Here is a 27,987-nt window from a genome sequence, read left to right on the forward strand (position 1 = left end):
GTTGTCAACCTCCTCTCCCCCCCCAATTCCCCCTTTTTCCCCTCCCTCTCCCCCTTCCCACTCAGCACAGGCGATTGGGAGGGGAAGAAGCACAGAGGGAAGAGAGTTGGAAAAGTTAAAGATGTTTTACTGATGCTACTGATAAGAATAGAGAAAATAATACAAATATACAAAACCAATCTTGTAAGTCTGAGCAACTGCAGGGCAGGCACCCAAAGTCCTGGATTAGACTCTGTAGCCAACCGGAGCTGGATTCAGTCTGTCACTGGCCTCAGTTCGCAGGGACGACCAGCAAGGTCCTCTCCTAATGTCGGCCATGAGGAAAAAAGGGCCGAGATCCTCGTGATCTCCCGCTTTTATATGAAGTATTCACGTGAACGGAATGTTATACACAGTTGTCACCGGTTTCTTATTGCCCCTCTCGCGAGATGTGCATCCGTGCTTATCAATAAGTTTTCATTCCATTGGTGGGTTTGCCAAAACATGTGTCCGGTTCTCCAGGAAAATGCAGCTAATATGAAGCTTGAGCTGACAGGCAAATTCACTAAAAGAGAAACTTGTTTTTTAACAAAACCAGGACATTCCACCCCTTATAATATGCCTTTCACTGAATACTTAAACCTTATCAATACAATCTATCAATACAATCTAATTAATCACTACTATATATATATATATATATATACATATGTACATATATACACAGGAGTAATTAATCAGTGGACCATCCTTTGAAAAGTTCATTAAGTTCATTTTGTCACCACAGTCTCCCAGGGCAAGAAAACTGGTCCAAGTGCATCTCATGACCCCTGTTGGTGGGTTAAGGACACCAACTTCCAAGAAGGTGTCGGGCGCCACTCGAAGAAGCCAGCGCTGGTTTCATCACCATTGTCTTGATCTGAAAGACACTTATTAAACATTGTTAGTGCGGCAATTCACATCATACAGTTCAGCATTGCATATTTTCACCTAAAATCAAATCCACTTGAGGTACACACCGAACTTCTCCATCCTTAAGCATCAATCACCAGGTGCTGCCAGGTCCCTGGGCAAAAACAATCCCACGAATAGGTTTGCCTTTGTCTGAGGCAGGAGTAACCCAGACTGCCTTTCCTAAGATATTTTTCATGTGTACTACAGGGACTTTATCTCCTTCTACAGTCCGTAGAATTTCTGATTGGGCAGGCCCGGCTCGATTGGTTGATCCCCTGGTGTTGACCAACCAAGTGGCTTTTGCTAAATGTGAATCCCAGTTTTTAAAGGTTCCACCACCAAGTGCCTTTAGTGTAGTTTTTAACAAACCATTGTACCTTTCAATTTTCCCAGAGGCTGGTGCATGATATGGAATATGATATACCCACTCAATACCATGTTCTTTGGCCCAATTGTCTATAATACTGTTTTTGAAATGAGTACCATTGTCTGATTCAATTCTTTTTGGCGTACCGTGCCACCAAAGGACTTGCTTCTCAAGGCCCAAGATGGTATTTCAGGCTGTAGCATGAGGTACGGCAGATGTTTCCAACCATCCAGTGGTTGCTTCCACCATTGTAAGTACATAACGCTTACCTTGACGTGTTTGTGGAAGTGTAGTATAATCAATCTGCCAAGCTTCTCCATACTTACACTTTAACCATCGCCTCCCATACCATACAGGTTTTAACCATTTTGCTTGTTTGATTTTGGCGCAAGTTTCACATTCATGAATAACCTGTGAAACAGTGTTCATAGTTAAATCCACCCCTCGATCACGAGCCCATTTGTATGTTACATCTCTACCTTGATGCCCTGAAGCATCATGGGCCCACCGAGCTAGGAAAAGTTCACCTTTATGTTGCCAGTCCAAGTCCACCTCAGCTACTTGAATCTTAGCAGCTTGATCTGCTTGTTGGTTGTTTAGATGTTCCTCGGTGGCTCGACTTTTAGGCACATGAGCATCTACATGACGAACTTTCACAGGCAGGCTCTCTAGCCGAGCAGCAATGTCTTGCCACAGTGTGGCAGCCCAAATGGTTTCACCTCTGCGCTGCCAGTTGCTTTTCTTCCATTGCTGTAGCCACCCCCACAAGGCATTTGCTACCATCCATGAGTCAGTATAGAGATAAAGTATTGGCCACTTCTCTCGTTCAGCAATGTCCAAAGCCAGCTGGATGGCTTTCACTGCTGCAAACTGACTGGATTCACCTTGTCCTTCAGTGGCTTCTGTAACTTGTCGTGTGGGACTCCACACAGCAGCTTTCACCTTCGATGTTTTCCTACAGACGACAGGATCCACCTGTGAACAGTGCACACTGCTTATCAGTCTCTGAAAGCGTATTATATGGTGGTGATTCTTCAGCACGTTTTACTTCCTCCTCGTCTGGAGACATCCCAAAGTCTTTGCTTTCTGGCCAGTCTGTAATCACTTCTAATATCCCTGGACGGTTGGGACTTCCAATTCGAGCTCATTGCGTGATCAGTGCAATCCATTTACTCCATGTAACTTCGGTTGCATGATGTGGAGAGGGAACCGTCCCGTTGAACACCCAGCTCAGCACCGGCAGTCGAGGTGCAGGAGGAGCTGTGCTTCAGTGCCCATCACTTCTGAAGCAGCTCGAACTCCTTCATATGCTGCCAGTATCTCCTTTTCAGTTGGAGTACAGTTGGCCTCAGATCCTTTGTATCCTCGACTCCAAAAACCTAAGGGTCGACCTCGGGTTTCTCCTGGTGCTTTCTGCCAGAGGCTCCAGGTAAGTCCATTATCTCCGGCTGCGATGTAGAGCACATTTTTAACATCTAGTCCAGTTCGGACTGGTCCAAGGGCCACCGCATGAGTTATCTCACGCTTAATTTGTTCAAAGGCTTGTCGTTGTTCAGGGCCCCACTCAAATTGGTTCTTTTTACGAGTCACTCGATAGAGAGGCTCACAATGTGGCTGTAGTCAGGAATATGCATTCTCCAAAAACCTACAACGCCCAAGAAAGTCTGTGTCTCCTTTTTATTAGTAGGTGGAGACATGGCTGCAATTTTGTTGATCACATCCATTGGGATCTGACGCCGGCCATCTTGCCATTTTATTCCTAAAAACTGGATCTCTCGTGCAGGTCCCTTGACCTTGCTTTGTTTTATGGCAAAACCAGCATCCAAAAGAATATTAATTATTCTCTCACCTTTCTCGAAGACTTCTTTCGCTGTGTCGCCCCATACGATGATGTCATCAATATATTGCAAGTGTTCTGGAGCTTCACCTTGCTCCAGCGTGGTCTGGATCAGTCCATGGCAGATGATAGGACTGTGTTTCCACCCCTGGGGCAAGCGATTCCATGTATACTGGATGCCCCTCCAGGTGAAAGCAAACTGCGGCCTGCACTCTGCTGCTACAGGAATAGAGAAAAATGCATGAGCAATGTCAATTGTAGCATCGCACTTCACTGCCTTTGACTGCAGTTCAAATTGCAGTTCTAGCATGTCAGGCACAGCAGCACTCAGTGGTGGTGTAACTTCATTCAGGCCACGATAGCCTACAGTTAGTCTCCACTCGTTATTAGACTTACACACTGGCCAGATTGGGCTGTTAAAAGGTGAGCGAGTCTTACTGATCACACCCTGGCTTTCCAATTGACGGATCGGCTTCTGGATAGGAATCAAAGAGTCTCGATTGGTGCGATATTGCCGGCGATGCACCGTCGTGGTAGCAATTGGCACCTGCTGATCGTCAACCATCAGCAGTCCTACAACAGAAGGGTCATCTGAAAGACCAGGCAAATCAGACAGCTGTTCAATTTTCTCAGTGTCCACAGCTGCTATACCAAATGCCCACCTATACCCTTTTGGGTCCTTAAAATACCCTCTCCTGAGGTGGTCTGTACCAAGGATGCACGGAGCATCTGGACCAGTCACAATGGGATGCTTTTGCCAGTTTTTTCCAGTTAGGCTCATTTCAGCCTCTACAACAGTCAGCTCCTGGGATCCCCCAGTCACTCCAACAATATTGATGGATTGCGTTCCTTTATAGTTAGAAGGAATTATTGTGCACTGAGCACCAGTGTCCACTAAAGCTTTGTACTCCTGGGGTTGTGTTGTACCAGGTCATAGTATTTGTACAGTCCAATAAACTCTGTTATCCCTTTCCTCCATCTGGTTGGAGGCAGGGCACCTCTAATTCCTGTTTTGCACAGTCTCTGAGTGTGAATTAGAGGTTCCTTCAAGAGCATCAGAATCTCTTCTGCTCCTTTTGTAAACTGGAGCAGCCACCTTCCTAGGAGTTTTTCCTTTTATCTCACGTACTCGTTCTTGAAGTTCTGAGGTAGGCCTTCCATGCCACTTATTCATGTTTTCTCCCTGCTCATGTAGGAAGAACCACAGTGAACCTCTTTTTGTGGGCTGTCTCTGCCCCCTCTCTCGAGATTGGAAACGCCTTCTCCTAACAGCTGAAACATAGGTTTGTGCAGGTCGTGAACGGTACGAGTCTGCTCTGAGCTCTTTGATTTCTTGCAACAGCTTTTCAAACCGGTCATCAGATTTTTCACACAGTTTCTCCACAGTGGAGACACAAGCCCGTAGAGAACCAGCAAGGCTGTCCTCAAAGTACCGGAGCTGCTCAATCACTTCATTAATTTCTTGTACACCTCTAGCTGACCAGACCATTCCTGCCAATGACTTAGCATATGCAGATGGTGCACTTTGTACAAATCTGCACCACATAGATTTTGTACAATTGATTCTATCTGGGTCTGTCCCCTCTTTGCTGTTTGGTCCTAGATAGATGATCTCTCACACAGCTAATTCTCTCAGGAACTGGATACCTCTCTCCATAGTATTCCATTTCCCTAACTTGGATATACAATCTTCCTTGTAGGGAAATCTGACTTTCATAGCTGCAGGAGTCGGGTCCAGAGAGTAGTGGCATTAGACTCTCTTGAAATTACCCTATCAATGGTGGAATCTTTTGACAGAGATCCCAGCTGCCTGGCTTCACCACCTTCTAATTCAATTGTTTCTGCCCCATTGTCCCAGCATCGCAGCAGCCAGGTTAAAATATTCTCGCCTTCACGACGACTGAAGTCTTTTCGGAGATCTCTCAGCTCACCTGGAGAAAAGGACCGAGTGGTGGTCACTTCATCTCCACCCTGTCCTGATGATGCCTCTTGGGTTGATGTTGGCCCTGTGCCATCACCTGCTGCACAGGTAGTCTTTCTAGTGACTTTCTTACAACCAGCAACTGATGCTGATATGGGTTCACCATCATTTGATTCATTTTCAGAGTCTGAATGACTGTCACAGTGATTGCTGTGGTTACAGCAGCAACAGTGCCCAGTGTGTGAAAACGGGGGGGCTGCCTTGTTAGCCTTTGAGGCTGGAGAGGTAACGTTATCTGCAGCGACCTTGGCAGAGGAGCAATGCGGAGGAGCTGTAGCTTCAGCCTGTGAAGCCGCGGTTGTGGGGGCAGTGGCTGCAGCAGCAGCTTTGGCTGTTTTGCCTTTTCTCGAGCGGCCAGGAGTGCTTTTTGCTAAAGCTTCCGAAGACGCACCGCAAATCTCAGGACTAAAAAGAGACGCAAACCTCCTATTGAACCTCATTTCTCTTAACAGTAACACAAACTGACACACATTCAGCAAACCGGATAACACCATCACAGTTCTATCAAAGCTCCAAGGATATTCAAAGTTCTCTAAAACATTTGCAAACTGTCCTAGCGAAAACACAAAAGTATTGTTAGTCAGCCTTTCTAAAGATTCGCTTGACCAATTAGCAAATATAGAGCCATTCTGCTCTTTAATCTCTCCTGGAGGTTTTTCAAGGTAAAGCAGAAGCGAGTAGAAATTCATTAGCGGCTGCAGTATAATGAAATAAACCAGTGCCATACCACACAGTATCATCATGACCGCTGTCCAGTTTCTTGTTATATAATGAATACTTCGATTCAGAAAGAAACACCAACACAGATATGGGATCAGCGAGCACAATGTAGAAAATAACTGATACAACTCATGCCACAACATCTTTAAGTCAATGTAATTCATTTTGCCTTAATAACACTAAATAATATCCGAAGCAAACAGACGCGCGAGTATCACAACTCTATGAGTTGGCATGGTGCCAAGAAAATTGAAAGGTACGTCAGAGCAGTAGAAAAGTCAAAAATCTCCAAATTTACCCCTTTCTCTTGCCCCACGTTGGGCGCCAATTATCTGTCGAGGGTTAGGATTGCGGGGTGACAATCAAACCCTGGCAGATGTATTGTTAACCTCCTCTCCCCCCCACTTCCCCCTTTTGCCCCTCCCTCTCCCCCCTTCCCACTCAGGACAGGCAATTGGGAGGGAAAGAAGGACAGAGAGAAGAGAGTTGGAAAAGTTAAAGATGTTTTACTGATGCTACTAATACGAATAGAGAAAATAATACAAAATATACAAAACCAATCTTGTAAGTCTCAGCAACTGCAGAGCCAGCACCCAAAGTCCTGTATTAGGCTCTGTAGCCAACTGGAGCTGGATTCAGTCTGTCACTGGCCTCAGTTCGCAGGGACGACCAGCAAGGTCCTCTCCTAATGTCAGCCATGAGGAAAAAGGAAAAAAGGAATGAGATCCTCGTGATCTCCCACTTTTATATGAAGTATTCACGTGAATGGAATGTTATACACCGTTGGTCAGTCTCTCGATCATCAGTTTTCTCGTTGCCCCTCTCGCTAGATGTCCATCCGTGCTTATCAATAAGTTTGCATTCCATTGCTAGGTTTAACCAAAACATGTGTTGGGTTCTCCAGGAAAATGCAGCTAACATGAAGGCTTTAGCTGACAGGCAAATTCACTAAAAGAGAAACTTGTTTTTAACAAAACCAGGACACAGCCTCTCTCACTAACCCCTCGTCTGGCTGCATGTCTCTTCTTTCCTCTCTCCTTTTCTCAAACTCTCCTGCTTCCTGGCTCTTGTCTTTCAATTCCTCCATTTCAGTCCTGCAACCCAGCACTAGCTTTTCCTCTTCCCAACCTTTGTCCTGCTCCCTTAAACAGATATCCACAAAGAAAACAGGTTAATGAGGAAAGCATCTTGTGGACTTCAGCAAGTTTTCTGACCTGTGTGTTATCAGGTAACTCTCTCAGCCTGTTGAAGTTCAAACTGTTCACCTGTAGAACTGTCTGAAATGATCTAATGATCTCTTGTTGAGATTTATTTTTGTCCTTTTCTTCTGGCCTTAAAACCAACATTAGTTGCAACAAGGTGTTATATTTCGAGATTCTATTCTCCGAACACTTTTCCCAGTCATTTAACTTATACAGCAGCCAACACTAATTTCAGTATTTAACGAGATCATATTTTCTCCTATTTCCAAGTGCTTTCCTATGTTCTAAAACACCTCCCAGTACCGATGACTTAGGAACACGACTGGAAACAGTCATTTCTGACCCCATCTCGTAAGTAAACCCCTTGAGAAGAGGGAGCGGGGAGGGGAAGCACAGGGCTGCTGGCAGCGCGAGCGGGAAAAGTGGGGAGAAGGTTTTACGGCGCACTTAAAAACAACCAGTAAAACAATTAACTCACATTCCTGACAAGCTGCTGGATTTGCAGAGAAGCAACACACAGAAGCACATAATATGTACTGTAAAACTCGCAGATAACACGTTGATAGCAAGCATTAGCATTCTCTACTGCAAATTTCAACACCAGTGCTTCCTTATCTTCTAAGTTTTCAACCTGCTTATTGATGGCCTCTTGAAGATGGTCAGTCAATTGCATGTAATTCTCACTGGGACCCTGATAATAGTTGTAAATAATTTGGCTGCTTTGTTGGTTTCAGATACCTCTACTATAGCTTGATAGGCAAGGTCTGCTGACTGCCTCAGGATTTCAGAAGCTCATAGCGCCTGTAATTGTGGTGTGTCAATTAGTGTCTGTTCCAGGAGCTGGGGGATACCTGCCCCTTTCAACGAGTCCTCGTAATTCTGTCCTAAATGATCTAGAGCTGTTACATTGCACAGGTCTAATTTTGCTTGAGTCTTTCATGGTCTTACCTGATCTCGGGGCAACCCGTACACATACTCTTTTTCCTGTTAACTTTTGAAGAAAATGCTGCAAACCCCCATCCCCATCCGAGTCATCAGATAACACGGACTTGAACGGTGCTGGAGAATCACTGGTAACAAGGGGTTCGGAACAGTGCACATTCTCGCCAATACTTTCTAGCATCATAATTATTCGTATAACCTGAGTCCCCAGGTGCACTCCCCTTCCCGTCACGATCAGCGGGTATGTTCAGCCAGAGGCCGACAGAAGGGAGCATCAGAGGGTGAAATGTCCTGTGGAAGGAGCAGAAAGTTACCATCCTCTGTAGGTTTCTCCCCACCTGGCCCATGAATACCTCCGCTTTATTTTGGGCAATGGACCTTGTTCAAATGCCTTGTTCTGGGGAAAAAATAAAATGAGTGTTTTTAAAAAGAGCTATTTTTTTTAGCGAATGACAGACTTCAGTGCCACACAGGGAACCATGGGCAGTGCAGTGATCAAACATCCCTGAGGACGTACCTCAGCTTCAGTGTCTTTGCATCTGGTGTTTGGGGAGAGAAGGAGCAAACTCAGGTCCTGAGCTCTGAGACCATGGGACGTGGATGGGGGGGAGTGCAGAAATACCTGCCCAAGACAGCAGAGAGCACAGGGCACTGGGGCTGGATTTTAGCAGAGGAAAAATGGGGAAAAACCAGAGGAAGGGAAAGAAATCTGCATTTGTTCAGATTTCCTTCAGTGCTGAAGGGTCCTGGTGCTGGACACAGTGGTCAGTCCCCCTCGCCGGTGAGCGGGCATCACCCGCTTTGGTTGCCAAGGAACCACCGGAGCATAATGCAGCTGCTCCTGGCAACCATTCCACACCAGCTGGGCACCAGCAGCTGGTGGCTACAGGCAGGACCGAGGCGAGGAAGGTCCTGGGAAAGCAGAGGGAAGAGGCACCCAGGGGCTCATCCCCTGCCTGGCTGTCTCTCCCAGGCTTGCAGAGCAGTTCCTGGGTGACCCGGTAGAGCAGCAGTGCCAGGAGGACCTGGGCTTTCTGGGCCCTGCTGGTGGCTGAAGCGATGACCGCCAAAGATGAGGAGGACCTGCCGGCCTATTTCCTCAAGCAGTACAGGCAGAACCTCCTGCCCTTGCTCAGGTGAGGGGACTCCTCCACCCACCTCCATGCCCTCCATCCTCTTCTCCTGTTTCCTCCATCCCTCCTTCCCCCACGATGGCAAACTCCCCGATCTCCACCGCTTCAGTCTCCTCTCCTCCCTCCCTTGCCCAGCCCTGTTCCTCCCTGTGACCCCCCTTGCTTTGTCAGAGGGTTCCGTGCTGGGGATGCCGTGCTGCCAGACGGGATCTGAGATGGTGCTGGGTTGCTCTGGCCCGTCATCCCACTCTGGACACAGTCCAGCACCCTGCCCAGGCACCAGACCCAGCGTGTAACCTTGATGGAAACTTGTGTGGCAGGAAACACAGGCTGACAGAGGAGGGCTCCCTGTCTCCATTTGTTCACCTCCAGGAGAAGAGGAAAGAAGCCAAACAGGTGCAAAAGGCTCTGGAAGAGAAGCGAGAGGTGAGAAAGATGGGAGGGTGCTGGGGCATGGTAGGGGTGTTGTGTTTTGTTGGAGGGCAGCAACGGGCAGGTGAGTGGCTCCGGGTGCGGGCGGCCACGTCACGCTCACTCTGGTGCTGCCAGGCCTTCAAGGAGAAGATGGCTGACATAGCCCGCCGGTGGAGGGAACTCCATGCCAAGAAGGACCAGCTGAAAAGCTACATGGAGAAATCTATGAGGAGGTTAAAGGTACGCCTGCTCCTGATCAGCTCCGCGGACGTGACCCTGAGCCACAGCGCCACCTTCTCACCTCCCCTGGGGAGACAGTCTTGGGCCAGCACTTCTGTCCAAGCCTCCCTTGAGCCTGGCGGGGTGAGGAACAGGACTGGCAGGGCATGGGGGTTTGTACTGCAGATGGGGAAAGCCCTGATAGCGCTTGGGCAGCAGGGAGCTTGTCCAGTACCAGTGTGATCTCCTGAGGGCCCCAAACATCCCCCAAGAAGGATCTCAGCCTGTCCCCACTGTTGACACCCAGGTGACTCCCAAGGGCAGATCCCAGTAGGTCTGAAAAGCAGAGTTCTGTCCCAGGTGCCTGTCTCCAAGAGCCAAGGGTCAGTGCAAGAGGGGTGGCCATGTGTTGTGGGGGCGAAATTTAGGGTTCTGCTTACTGCAGAACAATGCTTAGATGTCTCAAAGAGAAGTGCGACGTGGAAGAGTTCGGTGGCAGGTTCACTCTGTTATTCACTGCGTGGGGGAAATATGTCAAGCCGAACACTGCTGACCTTCTCTCCAGGAGCCTGCACCCTGATAACCGTTCACTCTGGAGTCTGTGTCTCGAGCTCCAGAGGTGAACTTTCAGGCGAGGCCGTATCCGTCACAGTGCGAACTCTCAGGATTCTTCTCTCCCTGAGAACAGTTTGCTGCAGAGTCTGTATTTTGGAGCTCTGGAAGCAAACTCCCAGGGCAGGCCTGTACCACGCCATGTTGAACAGGGAGGGAAGATGTTCCCCAGGGTGCTGCAGCACTGCTCTGTCACCTGTGAGTGTATCTCCTCCCAGTGCTGCTGGGTGACCCAGCTCCATCTGCCCTTGCCTTCCTTTCCTTTTGTGTGTGTGTGTATTGGTGGGGGAAACATCACTAGGAAGATGATCAGCTGCGAGTCCAAGCTCTGAAGAAAGCCGTGAGAGAAAGAGAGGAGAAAACACAAAAGGAGATGGAGCTTTTGAGGGCTAAGAAGAAACTCAAAGCCCTGAAAAAGGAACACCAGAAGCTCAGCAGCCAAGTGCAGAAGCACTCCATCTTCAAAAACTACCTGGAGGATGTGGTGAAGATCTCCCCACAGGTGAGTTTGGACATGAGAGACAGATCATGGCCTCAGGGAGGGCTGTATGTGGATGTTAAACCTGGAGGAGATAAGGCAAGTCCAGGGAAATCATGACACTTGGTCAAACCCAGAGACCTCAGGTGGGATGGGAGGAGGTTCCCTGCAAGCCAGGTGAGCCAAGGGGACCAGAGTGAGGGGAGGAAAAGCAGAAAAGGAGATGAAGGCTTGAGAAAACCCAAGAAAAAGTGTTAGCAGGGGGAACAGCACAGAGCTGAGGGGCATGGGGACCCCTTTGTGTCACTGTTTCACGTGACATGGATGGTTTGGGAGAAGGGCCAAGCTGCCCAAGAATGGGAGCCCAGGCAGCTGTCGGGAAAGCTGAGCCTTCTCTCAAGGGTGTGCGGGCGTCCCTCCCTGCATCGCTTGCACTCCTGCGGCCCGGCTGCCCCACTCCCATGGCTGGGTGACTTGGCCCTGGCAGCTGCACTTGTGCTTTGTTTCCTATCAGAGCACTGGGGGGTGGTACAACATCTCCCCTTGCTGCTGGCAGTGGCAGCTCTGGGACCAGCACAATGGGGCCATCAAACAGGGAATGTGGCGACGCTCACAAACCAACTGGGGCAGCAGGATCGCCAAGAGGGGAAATCTTTCAGCTGGGGGAGGTGTTGTCCCTGGTCAGGACAGGGTGCCAAACAGCACGAGACTTGCAGTCATGAGGGGAGGGCAGGGACGTTACTAAACCCAGGATCCTTGTGCTGCAGTTTGAGGACATCCAGGACGTCATTTCCCGCTACAAACTGCTGGTGAGGACGCGCAAGGACCTGCAGCAGTCCCAAGAGAAGGACAGGGAAATGATGGAGCAAGCCAAGGTGCTCCTGGATCAGTACGAGGCAGAGAAAGCAGCTGAGATCCTGCAGTGCCGAAATGAGCTGGAGCAGCTCCAGCGACGTTTTGTGCAGGCTCAAAGTGATGTCCGCTTCTGGGTGAGGAACTGCGGGATGGGCAGGGGAAGATCTCCAAGGCCTGGCTGGGTGAAGCCACAGGGTCATGGCAAGGCACAGTGGCAGACTTTGTAATTGGAGGAGATGCCTCATTTCATCCCTGCAGCAGGGGGTGCAGAATGACAAATGACAGACCAGGTCTGGAGCAGGTTATGTCAGGGCTTAAAACAAGGCCCTCACAAAACCGCCAGGATCTTTCCCTTCTTGTTTGAACTCACAGTCAAAAGAGATCTGCTACCCAGTCCTTGGGGAGGTTTGCCTCGGCACAGACCCCAAGCTTGCTCCATCACACGCCTGTTGGGTTTGTGTAGCCTGGTCAGACTCATTTCCATTCACCATTCCTTGCAGTATCATCCCTGTCATGGGGCTTCAGTGTGGACCATCTCGTGGTCTCCACTGTTCATGGCTCGGGCCTCAGAGTGAAGCTGGTGTTGCTGATTTTTTTATTTGTTTTCATCCTTTGCACAGCATCTGCACACCAGGGCTCACCCCTTCTCCTCTCTCCTTCCCAGTCCAACAATGACCCAACTGGTGGTCATCTGGGCTGTACCAAGGCACATGAATGTGTAGAAACGCGCGCAGCTCTGCTGGCCTCTGTTCCCTTTGCATCACTCTGAGGGGGCCTTGCCAAATTCCCTTCCTGGATACTCCAGGCTGCAGGAGTTGAGTCCCACCAGGCAAAGCTGGAAAGCGCGTGGTCTGGGCAGGTGGTGGTGGGATGCGCTGCCCCCAGGGTGTCAACTATTGGGGTATCTGGAGGACCCACTAGAAGGAGGGGTGCAGGAGCTGGCAGAGAGATGGGGCTGCTCAAGGAGCAGCTGTGGTAGTTCCTGGATCTGCTTCCACCACACCAAGCTGAACCAGCTCCAGCATAGCCCTGGGTGAGGACAGGTTCTTCCTAGCAAAACAAAGGAGTGTGGAAGCCAGGCTCTCCAGCACTGAAGCAGCATCTTTGCTGGGACATATCACCATGCTGTGTGTCTCTTCTTCTCCTCCCCTCCTCAGACTGCTCGCTGGTCCGACATCCAGAACAGGAATGCCAAGAATGCCCTGATGCTGACGACGATGAAGATGGCCGTCCACAACCTCTTCCAGTGCGTGAACACGCAGCTGAAAGCCAAAGTGCATGTGCCGGAGGATGACAGCCTCAGACAGCTGGACATGGTAGAACCAAGCCAGACCCCCTCCCTGCCCAGAAAGAGGAGCAGTAATGACCCTCAGCTGCCCAAAGGGAGGGGAAAGCCCAGAGAAATCAAGGTGCCCAACAGACACTTCCCTTTCCCCCTGGGCTGTCTCTTGGGCATGGGGAATGGGCGGAGGACACCAGGCAAACCTGTCTCGTCCCAGGAGGCAGAGCAGGGGGTGGGTGCCTGTTGGGAGCTGGGCAGGCTGGGGCAGGGGGTGCAGATCCACCCATGGCTATAGTCTGGCTTCATTCACCCCTCTGAGTCACCTGTAAAAGCCCATTGTGGTGGTGCAGATCCAGCAGGGCAATTGCCTTCATCCTCCTGCTCACTTTGGTTGGTGAAATTTGCACTCCAAAAGGGCCAATGGGCTCCTCTCTGCCTCCTGTTCCCACCCTTGCTGTGACCTCTACCATCTCTCTTCCCTACCTTAGATTCAGCAGTCTGTCCTGGACCTCAAAGGCATCGTTACGGAGGTGAAACGGAAGGGCATGGAGAGCCACCGGCGAGCAGCTAAGCGCGAGCATTAAGGGCAAGAGGTGCAGAAATCATCCAGGAGCCAAGCTTCCAACAGACATTTGTAGTGGCAGAGCCGCCCCCCTGCCCCGGGGGATGGGGTTGTCCCCAGCCTGGCTGAGAGGTGAAGCCAGAGGCAAAAGAAACTGAAGGAGCACCATTAGAAGGTAATAATGAGTGAGCAATCGCTGAACACATGCGTGCAGAGCGCTGGACAGTACATGCAGCCTATCATGTTATTGTATAGCACGAGTTACAACCAATCACGTTGTTGTAAGGCGCGTGGACAGGGCAGCTTTGCTATAAAGCCAGCCCGGTCCGACAATAAAGCGAACTCTGTGAACATCCCATTGGTGTGTCAGGTTCCGTGTCTCGCATGGAAAAAGCAACATTTCTGCTTTGCTGTAACGTGGGGGAGCCCCTCGCTGCCCCCCTAATTGGCTTGTGGGAGTCAGCAGCGTGGAAGGGAACTAAAGCCTTGGAGCAAATGTCCTGCTTGCACTGAGAGCCCGCAGCCACCAGCCAAAATACCCTGGGTCTGTCCCCGCGGGGCAGCCACCCCCTGGCTCAGCACCGCCTTGTCCTCTTAGTCCCTGCAGCAGGACGAGCAGCTCAAGTGCCTCCAGGCCAGCATCATGCAGCTCCAAGAGGACTACGAGAAGTTCAGCTCAGCCCTTGCAAACCTCCAGCAGGATGGCCAGCAGGAGCAGAAGGACATCAAGGTGGGTGGCTGTAACCCGCAGCCAGAGCCCAGGCTGGGACCCCAAGGGATCTGTCCCCCTGCCACCCTGCTCGCAGCCCTGCACAGCTTCCCGATGCCTTTCCTGGAGGTTTCTGATGGGGTGGGGAGGGGAGGCAGGGGGTGCTCGGCTGGCCGGGGGGCAGCTCCGACCCTGCCGTGGTGTTACGGGCTGCTGTCTGCCTTGGGAGGCTCTGTCCCAGGCCCTGGAGAGGCTCAAGAAGCAGAAAGCAGACAAGGAGCAGCTGCTGGTGCTGAGAATCGATGAGGTAGGGGCTCGAGGGGCCCTGGTGCCAGCCAAGGGTGTCCCGGGCAGGGTGACAAACGCCCCTTGTCCCTTGGGTGCCGGCTGGCAGAACCAACCAGGGGGAGGGAGGATTTCCAGCCCGGCTGCGGGTCCCTTGCCAGGTCCCTCTGTGACCCCGAGTGCCTTTGGCTGGTGGGAGCAACCCCACGGGGGTGATAGGGTGAACAGGGCCACGTAGCCACTTCTCCCTCTCGCGTTGTCCCTGGATCCTGTCCCCACCGCTCTCCTGCCTTTCCCCGTTGCTAGAAAGCAGACAAAGCCGCCCTGGCTGACAAAGTCAGTCGCAGCCAGTTTGAGGCGTGCGAGGAGCGGCTGAACAAGGCGGTGGAGGAGGTGACGAGCCGGGTGACGGGCCAGGAGGAGGGCTGGCACCGGTTCCAGAAAGAGCTGCAGAGACAGATGGACTGCAAGGTGAGGGCTCGTCCCCTCTACGCAGAACTGGCACCTTGGGGGCCTGGCAGCCTGAGGCAGCATCCTTGCGAGGGTGCCCCCTCCCGGCTGTCCCCCTGGGGACCGCCATGTCCCATCCTGGGGTAGATGGCTGAGGGTGTCACCCGTCCACAGCTGGACCGCCGGGAGCTGGGGGCGTTCCGGGAGCAGCAGGAGGAGCGGTGGAAGAGCCTCAGCGGGCAGCTCCAGAAGGCGCTGCAGCCAGAGCGTGACGATGCCGCTGGGATTAGGAAGTGAGTGCGATGGGACAGCGGTGCCTTTGGCAGTGCCGGCCCTGTTCCTGCTGGCTGTCCCAGCTCGTGCCGCTGTGGTACCCTGGCGTGGGAGCCATGTGGGCAGCGCCCCTGGGGATGCTGAGCAAGTGGCTGTGCCTTGTGCTCCTGCCAGCTGCAGCTTCCCAGTGATGGAGGGGGCACAATGAGGGGGCAGGTGTGGGAGGAGCCCTCCCGAACCAATCTTGGGGGGTGGGTGCAGAGGCTTTTTGTGGCAGGGGACGGTGTGCAGGTGGGGCTGTGCCCCCCAGGAGCTCCCCAGCCCTTTTCTCCCCTCTCCAGGCAGCTGCTGCCTGGTTTCCACTGCCTGTCCTGCGACCGGCCCCTCCACATGCTGGCACCTGTATTAGCAATCAGGACACATAACCACGGGCGTAGTTATATGCGGTGCTTTATTTCAGCGCTGGGAAACCAGGGGTTCGCACCCAAAACTGGCTTCCATCGTCAGTTTAGGTTACACAGTATTTATGCAGTCCATTCACATACATATTCATATATTCATTAGGATCATTAGAATATGTAACAGTTGCTCAACATTTATTGCAACATCGATTGCAACACCTTGGAACTACTTTGATCATGCGCAGTGTCCTCTGGTGGTCTTTCAGGGGGTCTTCAGGATGAAGTAAGTAGTCTTCATCGCCTCTGTCCTTTTCACCTTTTGATGCGGCACATGCGCACTACTCTATAATTGCACAACTGCTGACTAGCTTACTTTCCAGAGGTACTGTATATATTTCTCCTCATTCTAAGCATATTTGGGCTAAGATAAACGCTAGGTTGATAAGATAAAGGTATCCTCAATTCCCTTATTAGGTAACACACGGTATGCAAAGGTTGAATCAGCCTGGTACCCATCCCAGAAAAGAACATCTTGTAAAATTGATCCTGTTAGTCTCCTATTAAGATTGACTGTGTTGACTGTATTAGTATAATCCCCTATAAAATTGATTCTATCTCTAACATGTCCCCCCTTTGAGAATGCTTTTCTATTCTTAGACAATGCATTCTCACCTTAATCAACTATTTCGATTATTCTTCATAAGCTGGAGGGTTTTCGAATACAGGATTATCATAATTCCTGCTCGAGACACTAAAAATGCGATCACTTGTTTGACTAAGTACACGCCTAATACCTACATACAATAAGCAAAGAAGCACAATCACAATTTCAAGTACCACTACACTTTCTAGTAGTGAATGTACCCATCCTCCCAAATTTAAGCCAAATGTATTCAACAGAGCGCCTATCCAGCTCTGTTCTGCATCCTGCTTTTCTTTTTGCAGCTCCATCTCTGTTTGGGTCAGTTGGGAAATGTCCTTCTCAACTTCTGAAGTTACGTTTGGAATATGGATGCAGCAATGATCAATTCTGTCTTTCAAATATCCACAGACACCATTTTCTTTCAGTAACATTATGTCGAGTGCCATTCTATTCTGCAAGGTCATTTTAGTCGTAGCCTGTAATTGTATATTAAGTTCCCGAAAAGCCTTTTTAGTTATTCTAGCCAATCGATCCATTTGCCCAATCAATTTATCAATCATTTCTCTATTTCTGTAGGCCGCAATTGGTGCAAAGAAAGATTCTAGTGCCCAGCCAAATTTAACACTGCTTGATGGTTCGTGCCACACATCTTCATCTACCTCTCGTTTGTGCCTAACCTGTAGAAGTTCTTGCCTATTTTTCAAGGGTGACTTTTTCCAAATAGGACATAGGGTCGGCAGTCCCAGAGTAATTTCCCTTACTGGTCCTCCTATTGGTAGGTGAGTTGTCCAGGTCCCATCACTTAAGGCCCAAACCAGATGTCCCACACTACCTATAACGCCTCTACAATCAATTCTATCTCCATCAATGCCTATTTTGGTTGCTTCCTTTGGATCCAATTGTTTCTGACAAATGCAACCTGCAATTGTTGCAACTTTAATGATGGACAGAGGTATTTCTTTTACATCTGTCTGGCAGGTTATTACTTGTGAACAATTCCACCATGGTACTGTTGTTCCTCCTGTTACATTGGACCACCGTACACACCATGGAAATGCTTCACTATATTGGTATTGTTGTACAATACTCAGTGTCCACATGTTATTCCATGATTCAGTTCTATTTTTGCTATTTTGATCTTTGCATTCCCAGTAAGTCCGTTCAACCTTTTCATTTACCGTCTCTTTGGTCCAGCTTTCATAGGTGCACTTGGTTTTCCACCCAGCACCTGAACCAAGTTTTCCTCTGAGTCTCATACAATCTTCTATTGTCATTACTTCTGTCTGGGGTCCGCTTTTTACCCATCGCTCAGTTGGGACTTCTTCTATTCTAGTGTGAGATTCACATGCTATTTTACTAGTTTTATTTACTTCTGGTAAGGTGGTAGATATTATTCCCCACTGTATTGGATCTTCAGCCGATTTTGGAATTGGAAGGCAAGCAGTGATGCTACTGGTATTCTGGGTCAATGCAAAATCTCGAATTAGCCCTATCATCAGATTCTCTGCCTGATTCTGTACGCTTTGTACTACCTGTGGCACCTGGGTACTTTCATTATTGTTTACTGCTCTTCGTGACCTAATTTGCAATCCCATTTGGATTGTCCCATTTTCCCACCGTTTATCAGAGGCCTTGTGGAATAGAGTGGCACTTCCCCCTCCAATTTTCAAAAGTACAAACACTCTAACCAAAATCACAATTCGGTAATGAAAACCAGACATTATTGCGATGTAATCTTGAGCGTGGTAGGACCCACTATCTGCGATTTCCACAGTCTTGGAACTCTTTTCACTCGGGTATAATGTATCCAGGAGTCTACTCCAGCAACTTTGACTGCGGTGAATGTAGTCAGGAGTACTTGATAGGGTCCGTCCCAGCGCTCTTTTAAGGGTTCTTCATTCCAGGTTCTTATATACACCGTGTCTCCAGGCTCTATATCATGTACCGGATTCTCGAGCGCTAGTGGGCGATTCCACACTAGTGCGGATCTGAGTCGATTCAATGTCCTGCCAAGAGACAACACGTAATTGTGCAAGTCCTGATTACCTTTCACATGTACCTCTGGGTTTGGGTCTGGTGCTTCATATGGTTTGCCATACAAAATCTTGTATGAACTTACTGACATCCCACTCCTAGGTTTAATCCTAATGCGCAGCAATGCTATTGGCAAGGCCTGAGGCCATTGAATTTTTGCTTCCTGACAGATCTTGCTAAGTTGCCTTTTTAGAGTTTGATTCATTTTCTCCACTTGCCCACTAGACTGGGGTCTCCATGGGGTATGTAACTCCCATTTAATTCCCAAACATCTGCTGATTTCTTTTACTAATTGTGCCACAAAGTGTGGTCCCCTATCGGAAGATATCCCCAGTGGTACCCCAAATCAAGGGATTATTTCCTTTAGTAACCATTTTACAGTTTCTTTTGCTTGGTTGGTGCGACAAGGGAAAGCTTCTGGCCATCCTGAAAAGGTATCTACCCCAACTAGCATATACCTGAATCCTCGGGTTCTGGGGAGCTCTACATAATCTATTTGCCAATAATCCCCAGGTTGTACACCTGTCTTAATTTTCCCCATTTCTATTTTTCTTCTTACTAAAGGATTATTTTTCAAGCAAATTTCACACTTAGCTGTAATAGACTTTGCCATTGTTAACATCTGGACCGAGATAATTTGTTTTCTTAGGTAAGCTACCAATGCTTCTGCACCCCAGTGACACTTCTGTTGTTCCGTCTGAAGTATTCCTCTCATAACAGCGGTTGGTACCACAACTTGTCCGTTGGTGGTTACATACCACCCAGAATTATTTTTGCTGGCTCTTACTAGACTTGCCAATTTTTCATCTTCTGTAGAATATTTAGGTGGTTCTGAAGGTAATAAATCAATTGCTCTTACCTTCTGGGAGACAAGGCCCACCATTGTTCTTACTTGCCGTGCTACTGACTGAGCTGTTTGATCAGCAAGCCGATTTCCCTCGATGATTTTTGATGTTCCACCTTGATGAGCTTTACAGTGCATTACAGCAACTTGTGATGGCTTTTGAATGGTCTTAAGCAGGTTCAGTATCTCCTCCTGGTACTTCATGTTTGTTCCTTGTGAAGAGAGCAGTCCCCGCTCTTTCCAAAGGGCTCCATGCACATGAACAACTCCGAAAGCATATTTTGAATCAGTCCATATATTAACTTTCTTGTTTTCGCTGAGTTCCAATGCTCTGGTTAAGGCGATTAACTCCGCTTTTTGTGCTGAGGTGTTTGATGGTAAGGGCTTAGCCTCAATTACTGTCTTGGCAGTAGTGATGGCATATCCTGCATACCGCATTCCGTTCTCCACAAAGCTACTGCCATCAGGAAAGAGTTCCCAGTCAGTTTCTGCCAGCGGAGTGTCTTTCAAATCAGGGCGACTTGCGTGGGTATATTCGATGACTTCCACGCAATCATGTTCCAGGTCTCCTTCTTCAGTACCTGCACCCAAAAACTCAGCAGGGTTCATTAGGTTAGTAGTTTTTAGAATAACATCATCTTGTTCTGTCAGAATTACCTGGTATTTCACCATTCTGCTTGCGGAAAGCCAATGGCCCCCCTTTTGTTCCAGTACTGTTGTCACCACATGGGATACAAACACTTCTATCCTTTTTCCCATAGTTAGTTTTCGGACCTCCTGGATCAGTATTACTGTAGCAGCTACCGCCCGTAAGCACGCCGGCCACCCAGCACTTACCGGATCTACCTGTTTAGAAAAATAGCCGACAGGTCTTTTCCAAGATCCCAGTCGTTGGGTTAATACCCCCAAGGCAAGTCTTTGTCGCTCGTGTACAAACAACTGAAAATCTTTGCTCAAGTCTGGCAGACCCAAGGCAGGTGCCTGCATCAAAGCTGGTTTCAATTTCTGGAAAGCCTCTCGTTGTGGCTTTCCCCACACTAAGGTCTTATTCTTCTGTGCCTCATATAAAGGTTTGGCAATAAGTCCATAGTCCATGATCCAGAGCCTGCACCATCCTGTCATTCCTAAAAAGGATCTTAATTCATGTAAGTTTCGTGGTTCTGAAATAGCACAGATAGCATGCACACGGTTTGTGTTTTCTGCTGTCCTTGAGAAAGCTCGCATCCTAAATAAATCACAGTCTCGGATACAATTTGAGCTTTATTTTTCGATACTTTGTACCCATTCATTCCCAATTGGTTCAGTATTTCAATCGTTACCTGGATGCAGAGTTCTCGCGTCTCAGTCGCGATCAAAATGTCGTCTACGTATTGTAGCAACAGGTACCGTTGTCGAGGGATTATGATGTGGCCTTTCGTAGTCCATTCCTCGAGCTCCTTAGCCAACTGATTTCCAAAAATAGTTGGGCTATTCTTGAATCCTTGCGGAAGACGTGTCCAGGTTAACGGAGTTTTCCTTCCATTGTGTGGATTTTCCCATTCAAAGGCAAACAATTTTTTGCTTTCCTGGTCGAGGGGTATGCAGAAGAAGGCATCTTTTAAATCAAGTACAGTAAACCATTTCTATTTCTCCTTCACAGATGTTAACAAGGTATATGGGTTTACAAATACCGGATAAATGTCCTTAGTGATCTGGTTTACAGCCCGCAAATCTTGGACTAATCGGTAACTACCATCAGGCTTCTTTACTGGAAAAATTGGAGTATTATATTCTGATTCACATTCCTCTAGAATTCCATACCTCAAAATTTTTTCAATTAGAGGCAGTATTCCTAACCTAGCTTCTAGTTTCAGTGGGTACTGCCTCAACTGTACTGGCTTGGCATCTTCCTTCAGTTCCACTTTAACGGGCTGGGCCGTTTTCGATTTCCCAGGTATGTCAGTCGCCCATACCATGGGGATCACTGCCTCCTCCACAGCTTGTGGTACCTATGCTACTGGGTTTTCTTTTAACAGCAAAACTTGTCCTACCTTAGATTCTGGAATTTTCATTACCAGGTTTCCATTCTCGAATGTTATTACAGCATCCAATTTGGTCAATAAGTCCTGTCCTAAAAGGGAAACTGGACAATCTGGAACATATAAGAACTCATGGGTTAACTCCTTTTCTCCAAAACACAGATCTAAGGGTTGTAGGAATGGCTGTACTTCTTCCTTCCCTGTGGCACCAACAATCGTTGTCTTTTTATTACTTACTGTTCCCTGTAAAGAATTTGGCACAGAATAAGTAGCCCCTGTGTCCACCAAAAAATCTCACATCCTGATCCCCCACTTGTATCGTCACCAGGGGTTCCTTACTCTGGGTATCTGTTTCTGTGCTGCCATATAGTCAGCTGTTGTTATTATACTCCCCCAACACCATAGTTTGTATTGCATTCCCTGCTGCGCTTGGTACCCGACCCGTAGGGCCCGGACGATTCGGGCATTCATTTTTCCAGTGTCCTCCCTCCTTACAATAAGCACATTGATTTATACCAAGCTTTACAACAGGCCTCAGAGGAGTTCCCTGAACATTCCGAAAACCGCGCCCTCGGCCGCCTCTAGCTCCCCTGCCGCGGGCTTCCATTCCTATTCCCCTGCCTTGCCCTTGGACCAGAGCCAACAAGTCTTGCTGAGAATGCCTCGACTGCTCCTTTTCTCTATTATTATAAACTTTCCAGGCTGTTTCTAACATAACATCCAGATCTCGCAATTGTGCCCCTTCCAGTTTCTGTAATTTCTCCCGAATATCATCCTGAGACTCCCCCAAAAAGATCAAAGCCAACTGGACCCTTGCTTGTTCCGTTTCAATATCTAAATCCATATGTCTTTTTGCAGTTTCCTTCAATCTTTCTAAAAAGGCTGAAGGGGATTCATTCTTTTCCTGCCTAACATTATACAATTTTGACCGATTCATTTGTTTTGGCATAGCAGTCTGAACACCAATTAATAACCAGTCCTGATACCTCCGGAGGCGAAGCTGACCAGCCCCAGTATTATAATCCCACCGGGGTTCCTCTTTTGGGAAATTCTCATCAACATTACCGCCCACAGCCCCATTCCAAATATCCTCTCTTACTTTATCTCTTGCTACCCGTATAACCATATCTTTTTCTGTAGAATCCATTAATGTGTCAAGAATCACCTGCAAATCATCCCAATCGGGATTCTGCGTTTTAATTATCATCTTAATTATCCTTGCAACCTTGTCTGGGTTTTCCCGGTAAGGACCAGCTGATTGTTTCCAAATCATTAGATCTCCTGGTGAAAATGGGACTTTTACATAAACTGGTTCTCCCCCCACTCCTACTGCCTGTCTCAAGGGTGCTATTACATTTGACGGTTCACCCGCCTGTCTCAAGGGTGCTATTACATTTGACGGTTCACCCCCCTTTTGGGCTTCCTTTTCTCTGTTCCTAGTTCTGTGGGATATTGGTGTAGTTGTTACTCCTTTTACTCCGGTTGCTGCCCCCTCATCCCCACTGGAATCGATATCACTTTCAGTAAGACGCACAGGTGCCGAGGGTTTAAGGGGTTTAGGTGCAGAGGGTTCAATTTCTGAAGTCGCAACGTCTAAACACGGCAGATCTGAAGCGTTGCCGCGGCTGCTCTCTACTGTCAAACACGTTATGCATTTCTTTTCCACCGTACAGCCCGTACATTTATCATTAATACCGTTCCTCTGGACTAACATTAACCCACATTCCTTCGTCCAGTCCTGTTTTTGTTCAAGATAGCAAAAGAGATCCACATACTGTACTTCATCCCATTTACCTTCCCTTTGACAAAACCTCATTAATTCAACAATAGTTCCATGTTCTAAAGTACCCTCCGGTGGCCAACGTACTTCATTAGGCAAGTCATATTCAGGCCACCAGTGAGTACAATATTCAATTAATTTCTTTTTACTCATAGATTGTCCAAATCCAGCCTCCTTCCAATGTTTCAACAAACAGTCTAATGGTGACATCTTTGTACCACACATACCAACACAAAAGAGTAACGCAGAGACGGGTTAATACAGAAAGATAACACACGGATAACTTTGAAATCACCAGTCTCAACAGCGAACACAGGTCAAATTACCAGAACGATGATCTGTATTCACTGTTGAAACCGGCGACCCCAGACAACCAGATAAATAACCAGACCAAGTGGTGAGCCTGAATAACACAAATAACAGACCAGGTGTGTGCACAAATAACCAGACCCTAGGTGCACGCAGATAACCAGACAGGCAAAACCAGAACCAGATAACCAGATACCAGATGCCGAACCTGCAGAGGTTTCCCTCTGTCTAACGGACGGCTGCCTAGGCAATACCTCAGGAGCTCCCTGCCCAACCGAGCGTGGCTTTCACCGCATCTGACCGGCAGGCTACCGGATGCCTGACCAGCAGGCTACAGGACCAGAACAGAACCAGACCAGATGGGTACCCAATAATCCAGGTAAAACAACAGATAAAGCACCTTCTTACCAATCAGAGGTCCGTCGTGAGCAGCAGAGAGCCGGTCGCGTCCGACGCACTCCCCAAGAATACCTCAGTGCTAGCCAGAGCAGGATCGAGACGCGAGCCGTCTCAGCAATTCCCGCGAGGTCCCATCTGGGTTGCCAAAATGTTAGCAATCAGGACACATAACCACGGGCGTAGTTATATGCGGTGCTTTATTTCAGCGCGGGGAAACCAGGGGTTCGCACCCAAAACTGGCTTCCATCGTCAGTTTAGGTTACACAGTATTTATGCAGTCCATTCACATACATATTCATATATTCATTAGGATCATTAGAATATGTAACAGTTGCTCAACATTTATTGCAACATCGATTGCAACACCTTGGAACTACTTTGATCATGCGCAGTGTCCTCTGGTGGTCTTTCAGGGGGTCTTCAGGATGAAGTAAGTAGTCTTCATCGCCTCTGTCCTTTTCACCTTTTGATGCGGCACATGCGCACTACTCTATAATTGCACAGCTGCTGACTAGCTTACTTTCCAGAGGTACTGTATATATTTCTCCTCATTCTAAGCATATTTGGGCTAAGATAAACGCTAGGTTGATAAGATAAAGGTATGCTCAATTCCCTTATTAGGTAAAACACGGTATGCAAAGGTTGAATCAGCCTGGTACCCATCCCAGAAAAGAACATCTTGTAAAATTGATCCTGTTAGTCTCCTATTAAGATTGACTGTATTGATTGTATTAGTATAATCCCCTATAAAATTGATTCTATCTCTAACACCTGGACCGTGAGTAACTGCCCCCTGACCCCTCCCTGGCATCGAGTGACACATGGGGTGCCACCTACCAGGCACTGAGCACCCCATGTCCTGTCCCACAGGGAGCGGACGGGCGAGTGCAGGTACCCCACTGTTCCGCGGAGCTGCGGGGGCCCACACAGCCTCACGCCCCCGCTCTTCCAGCCCCAACCGCCCAGCACCCCACGGCCGTCCCCATCCGGCGCCCGCAGCCCCAACAAGGTAGGGATGACGGAGGTGGGGAGGGGGATGCTGAGCCTGCGGGGGGATCTATCCGTGCCTCAGTTTCTCCAGGGAGAGCTGGCTGGGGGAGGGTTGCTGGGGGATGCGGAGTGGGGCCCCGTGTTTGGGTCACATGCTCTCCCCTCCCCAGAAGGACTCGATGCAGCTTTCGGGCCAGGACGGCACTGATGGGAACCGGCAGGATGAGCAGCTCTCCATGATGGGGGGCTCTCAGCTGCCCACAATGCCAAGGACCACCCCAGACACCACGACCTCGAAGAGCCGGCCAGGTATGGCCCTGTCAGGGCACCAGGGGGCAGAGGACACCCTGCTGTCTGGGGGGACGGGTCTGTGCCCGCAGCTGGGCAGGGCGGGACAGGAGTCTGGGGTCTGGACTGGGATGTGGGGGCAGCACGGGCTGCTGGGGCAGCCGCTCCTCGTGGTGGAGCTGGAGGGAGCTGGGGGGACATTGGGGGTGGTGCTGGCAGTGTGGGACAACAGCCTGCGTGCTTCAGGGTGGGGGAAGGACCCTGTTTGTGGGTGTCTGTGGCTGACCCTGCCCCTCGCCCCCAGGCACCCCCTCCTCGCTGCTCTCAGCCATGCTGCTGCACCAACCAGTCCCGTCTCCCAGGCGCTTCACCCTGGCACCGAGTCTGCTGCCGCCCATCCAGCCCCCCCGCAATGAATCACTCCCTGACAGCCGGGCAGGACAGGGGTCCCGGCCCCGGTCCCAACGGCCCGGGCGCTGAGCAGGCAGCGGCTCCAATAAATGGCGATGGGCAACCAAGCGCTGGTGTGATCTGAGTGGGGGTCCCTGGGGCAGGATGGCAGAAAGCCCCGCTGTGTTTGCTTTTCAGGAGAAAAATAAGCGCTAAAAAGGCACTTTGGGGGTGCCCAGGTGGATCCGGTGGTACCCAGGGCCCCCCCAGAGGGAGCACTGGCAGCAAACCGGTGGGCACCAGGGCAGAGCCAGCAAAGGCCCATCCTGCACCCCGGGTGGGGCTGAGGTGTCCACGGGCTTCAGAAACACCCCCTGGGACTAACTGGGGGGATGGGGTGAGGGGGTAACCAGGGGGCTGTGCAAGAAGCCGGGCTGACTGTCGACAGCCGGAGGAGGGGAGCGCTTTGCTCTGGGTCGGGGGACCCAGAACTGGGGGGACGCAGCAGCTCCGCGCCCCGCCCCGGGGGGCCCACAGCCCCATGTCGCAGCACTTTGCAGCCGCAGGAAAGCGCCCGGCACTTCCGGCTGATGGGCGCTCTGGTCACGCCCACAGCCCTCGGCTGACAGACGGGGCCCTCGTTTAATGAAACGCCTGGGAGCAGAGAAGCTTCTGGAGCACTGACCGTATACGGGCCCAGCTCGGATTCCCTTGGGCTTGACAAGGAGGCTGTGGGACCTTCCGGCGGTTTCGGTGCGGGGCTGTGGGCGGAGCGTTGTCCTCAGACTGCGGACCCTGCGGGAGCTCCCCGGGCAGAGCCCCCCCCGCCCCGCCGGCCGGTGGTTGTGTCTGCTGGGGACCCTGCGGAGCCGCCAGCTTTCGTGAGTGGGGATGTGCTTTTGGAATTGTCATTCAAAGGGTAGATGAGCACAGCTCGGCTTCAGCCAGGACGCCTCTGTGCCTTTAGTTTTTGTTTTTCCCTCACCTTCCCTTTCGTGCGGAGCGGCCCGGCCCGGGACGGGGGGGTGTGGGTGTGTGTACTGAGGGAACTCCTCGTACCCAGCAGCCTGCTCCGTGCCGCTGCTCCTTGTCCCTGCATTTATATACGATACACAAATGTAAAGCAAACGGGGGGGGTGCGTGGGAGCAGGAGCGGCTGGGGGCTCCTGGGCCGGGCCTGACGCCTGCAGTGCCTCACACTTTCCCACTCCCGTCGCGCCGCCATCTTCGGCGTGGGCAGTGAAGCCGCCGCACTGAGGCCGTGCCTCGTGCCGCCGGGGAGGAGGGGAGCTGGTCGCTCTGGGAGCCGCTCTTGGGAAGCGGGCGGCGCACCCCGCCGAGGAGGGGGAGTTAACGTCCTTCAAGTCCTCCTCCTCGGGTACCGGTGCCGTTCGGGCGGTGGCTGATGAGGTGTCTGTCGCGGTGTGGGGAGAGCGCGGCCGCTGTGCCCTCACTAGAGATGGCGGCGGGGCGGTCTCTCACGCAGACAGGACGGCGGCTGCGTGGAGCGGCGCTCCAGCCCCTGGCGGAGCTCGCGTGGCTGGGTGAGGGGACGGGATCCCCCCTCCAGCCTCGCTGCCTGCCAGGGAAACCCCTTCCCCTTTTCCAAACCTCCTGTTCCCCCTCAGCTCAATCCACCTTTCCCAGCCAGAGGGAACCCGTTCTCTGCCCAGCCACCCCCATCTTGGGGTCACTTGTCCCTGGTTCCTGAGGTTCCACCGAGTGGACGTGGGGCGAGTTTGGGTCGGGCTGAGCCGAGGCCCAGCTCCCGGGGGGATGCTCTGCAAGGAACACCCCCCGCCCCAGGAGCACTGCTGCTCCGGTTTATTTTCATATTTCCCGCGCCTAGCACTGCGCCCCAGCAGTGAACCAGCAGACTGCAGGTACCGAAGGGATCTCCTCCTCCTCCCCACCCCTTAAGGGGCGGTGATCCCTGCAGGAGTAAGAAAAGGATGCTGCAGGAGCTGGGGTTGCCTTCTACATCTGTTGTTTCTCGCTTCAGAGCTGCGCCGGGGCTGCAGGACTCTCTGGCTGTGATGGTGAGCGGAAACAACTTTACAACCTGTAAAGTCATAAAACTTCCCAACTCACAAGGTTATAAAGCAGGTATGTTCATTTCGACGTCGGGCGCAAGGGGGATCGTTCCACCGTTCATGCGCAACTTCTAACAATATGAGGTGTGTTTAAATACAGTAAGGTGTTACGTATTCATAATGACCCCAGGAACACCTCTACATATTCATAACCTTTCCCGCTTCTTATTAAAATGAGTCCCAGGTGATCATTTCCGTAGTCTCCTCCTTGACCCCTCCCTGTTGCACCTGCGCAGTGCCATCTGGTGGTCTTGAGGAGGGGTCTTTGGATGAAGGCTCCTTCAGCCTCGTCACAGTGACCTCTTTACCTTTGGCTCATTATGTTGAATGGACTGGAACCCAAGCTGCCAAGTCGATTGAAATCAGACTGGTTCCCCCCTTTTGCTGTAAATCTTCGTTATCTCGTCTTCTCAAGTTTACATCTAGGTGCTGTAAAACCTCTTACCTTGGCATTCGACGAGGTTCTGTTTTTTCTTAACATAATGGGTTAGTTAGTTAGTTAGTTCCCTCTGTCAGTTCCCCCCTTTTCGGGAAGGTTAGTAAA

General features: G+C 50.3%; 1 pseudogene; it reads left to right on the top strand.

Moving 5' to 3' along the window:
* Positions 1-9,041: 9,041 nt before the first annotated feature.
* LOC136116261 (coiled-coil domain-containing protein 42-like) lies at positions 9,042-13,613 on the top strand (annotated as a pseudogene).
* The last annotated feature ends 14,374 nt before the right edge of the window (positions 13,614-27,987 follow it).

Source organism: Patagioenas fasciata, chromosome 6 (assembly GCF_037038585.1).
Source record: "Patagioenas fasciata isolate bPatFas1 chromosome 6, bPatFas1.hap1, whole genome shotgun sequence".
Lineage (NCBI taxonomy): Eukaryota > Metazoa > Chordata > Aves > Columbiformes > Columbidae > Patagioenas > Patagioenas fasciata.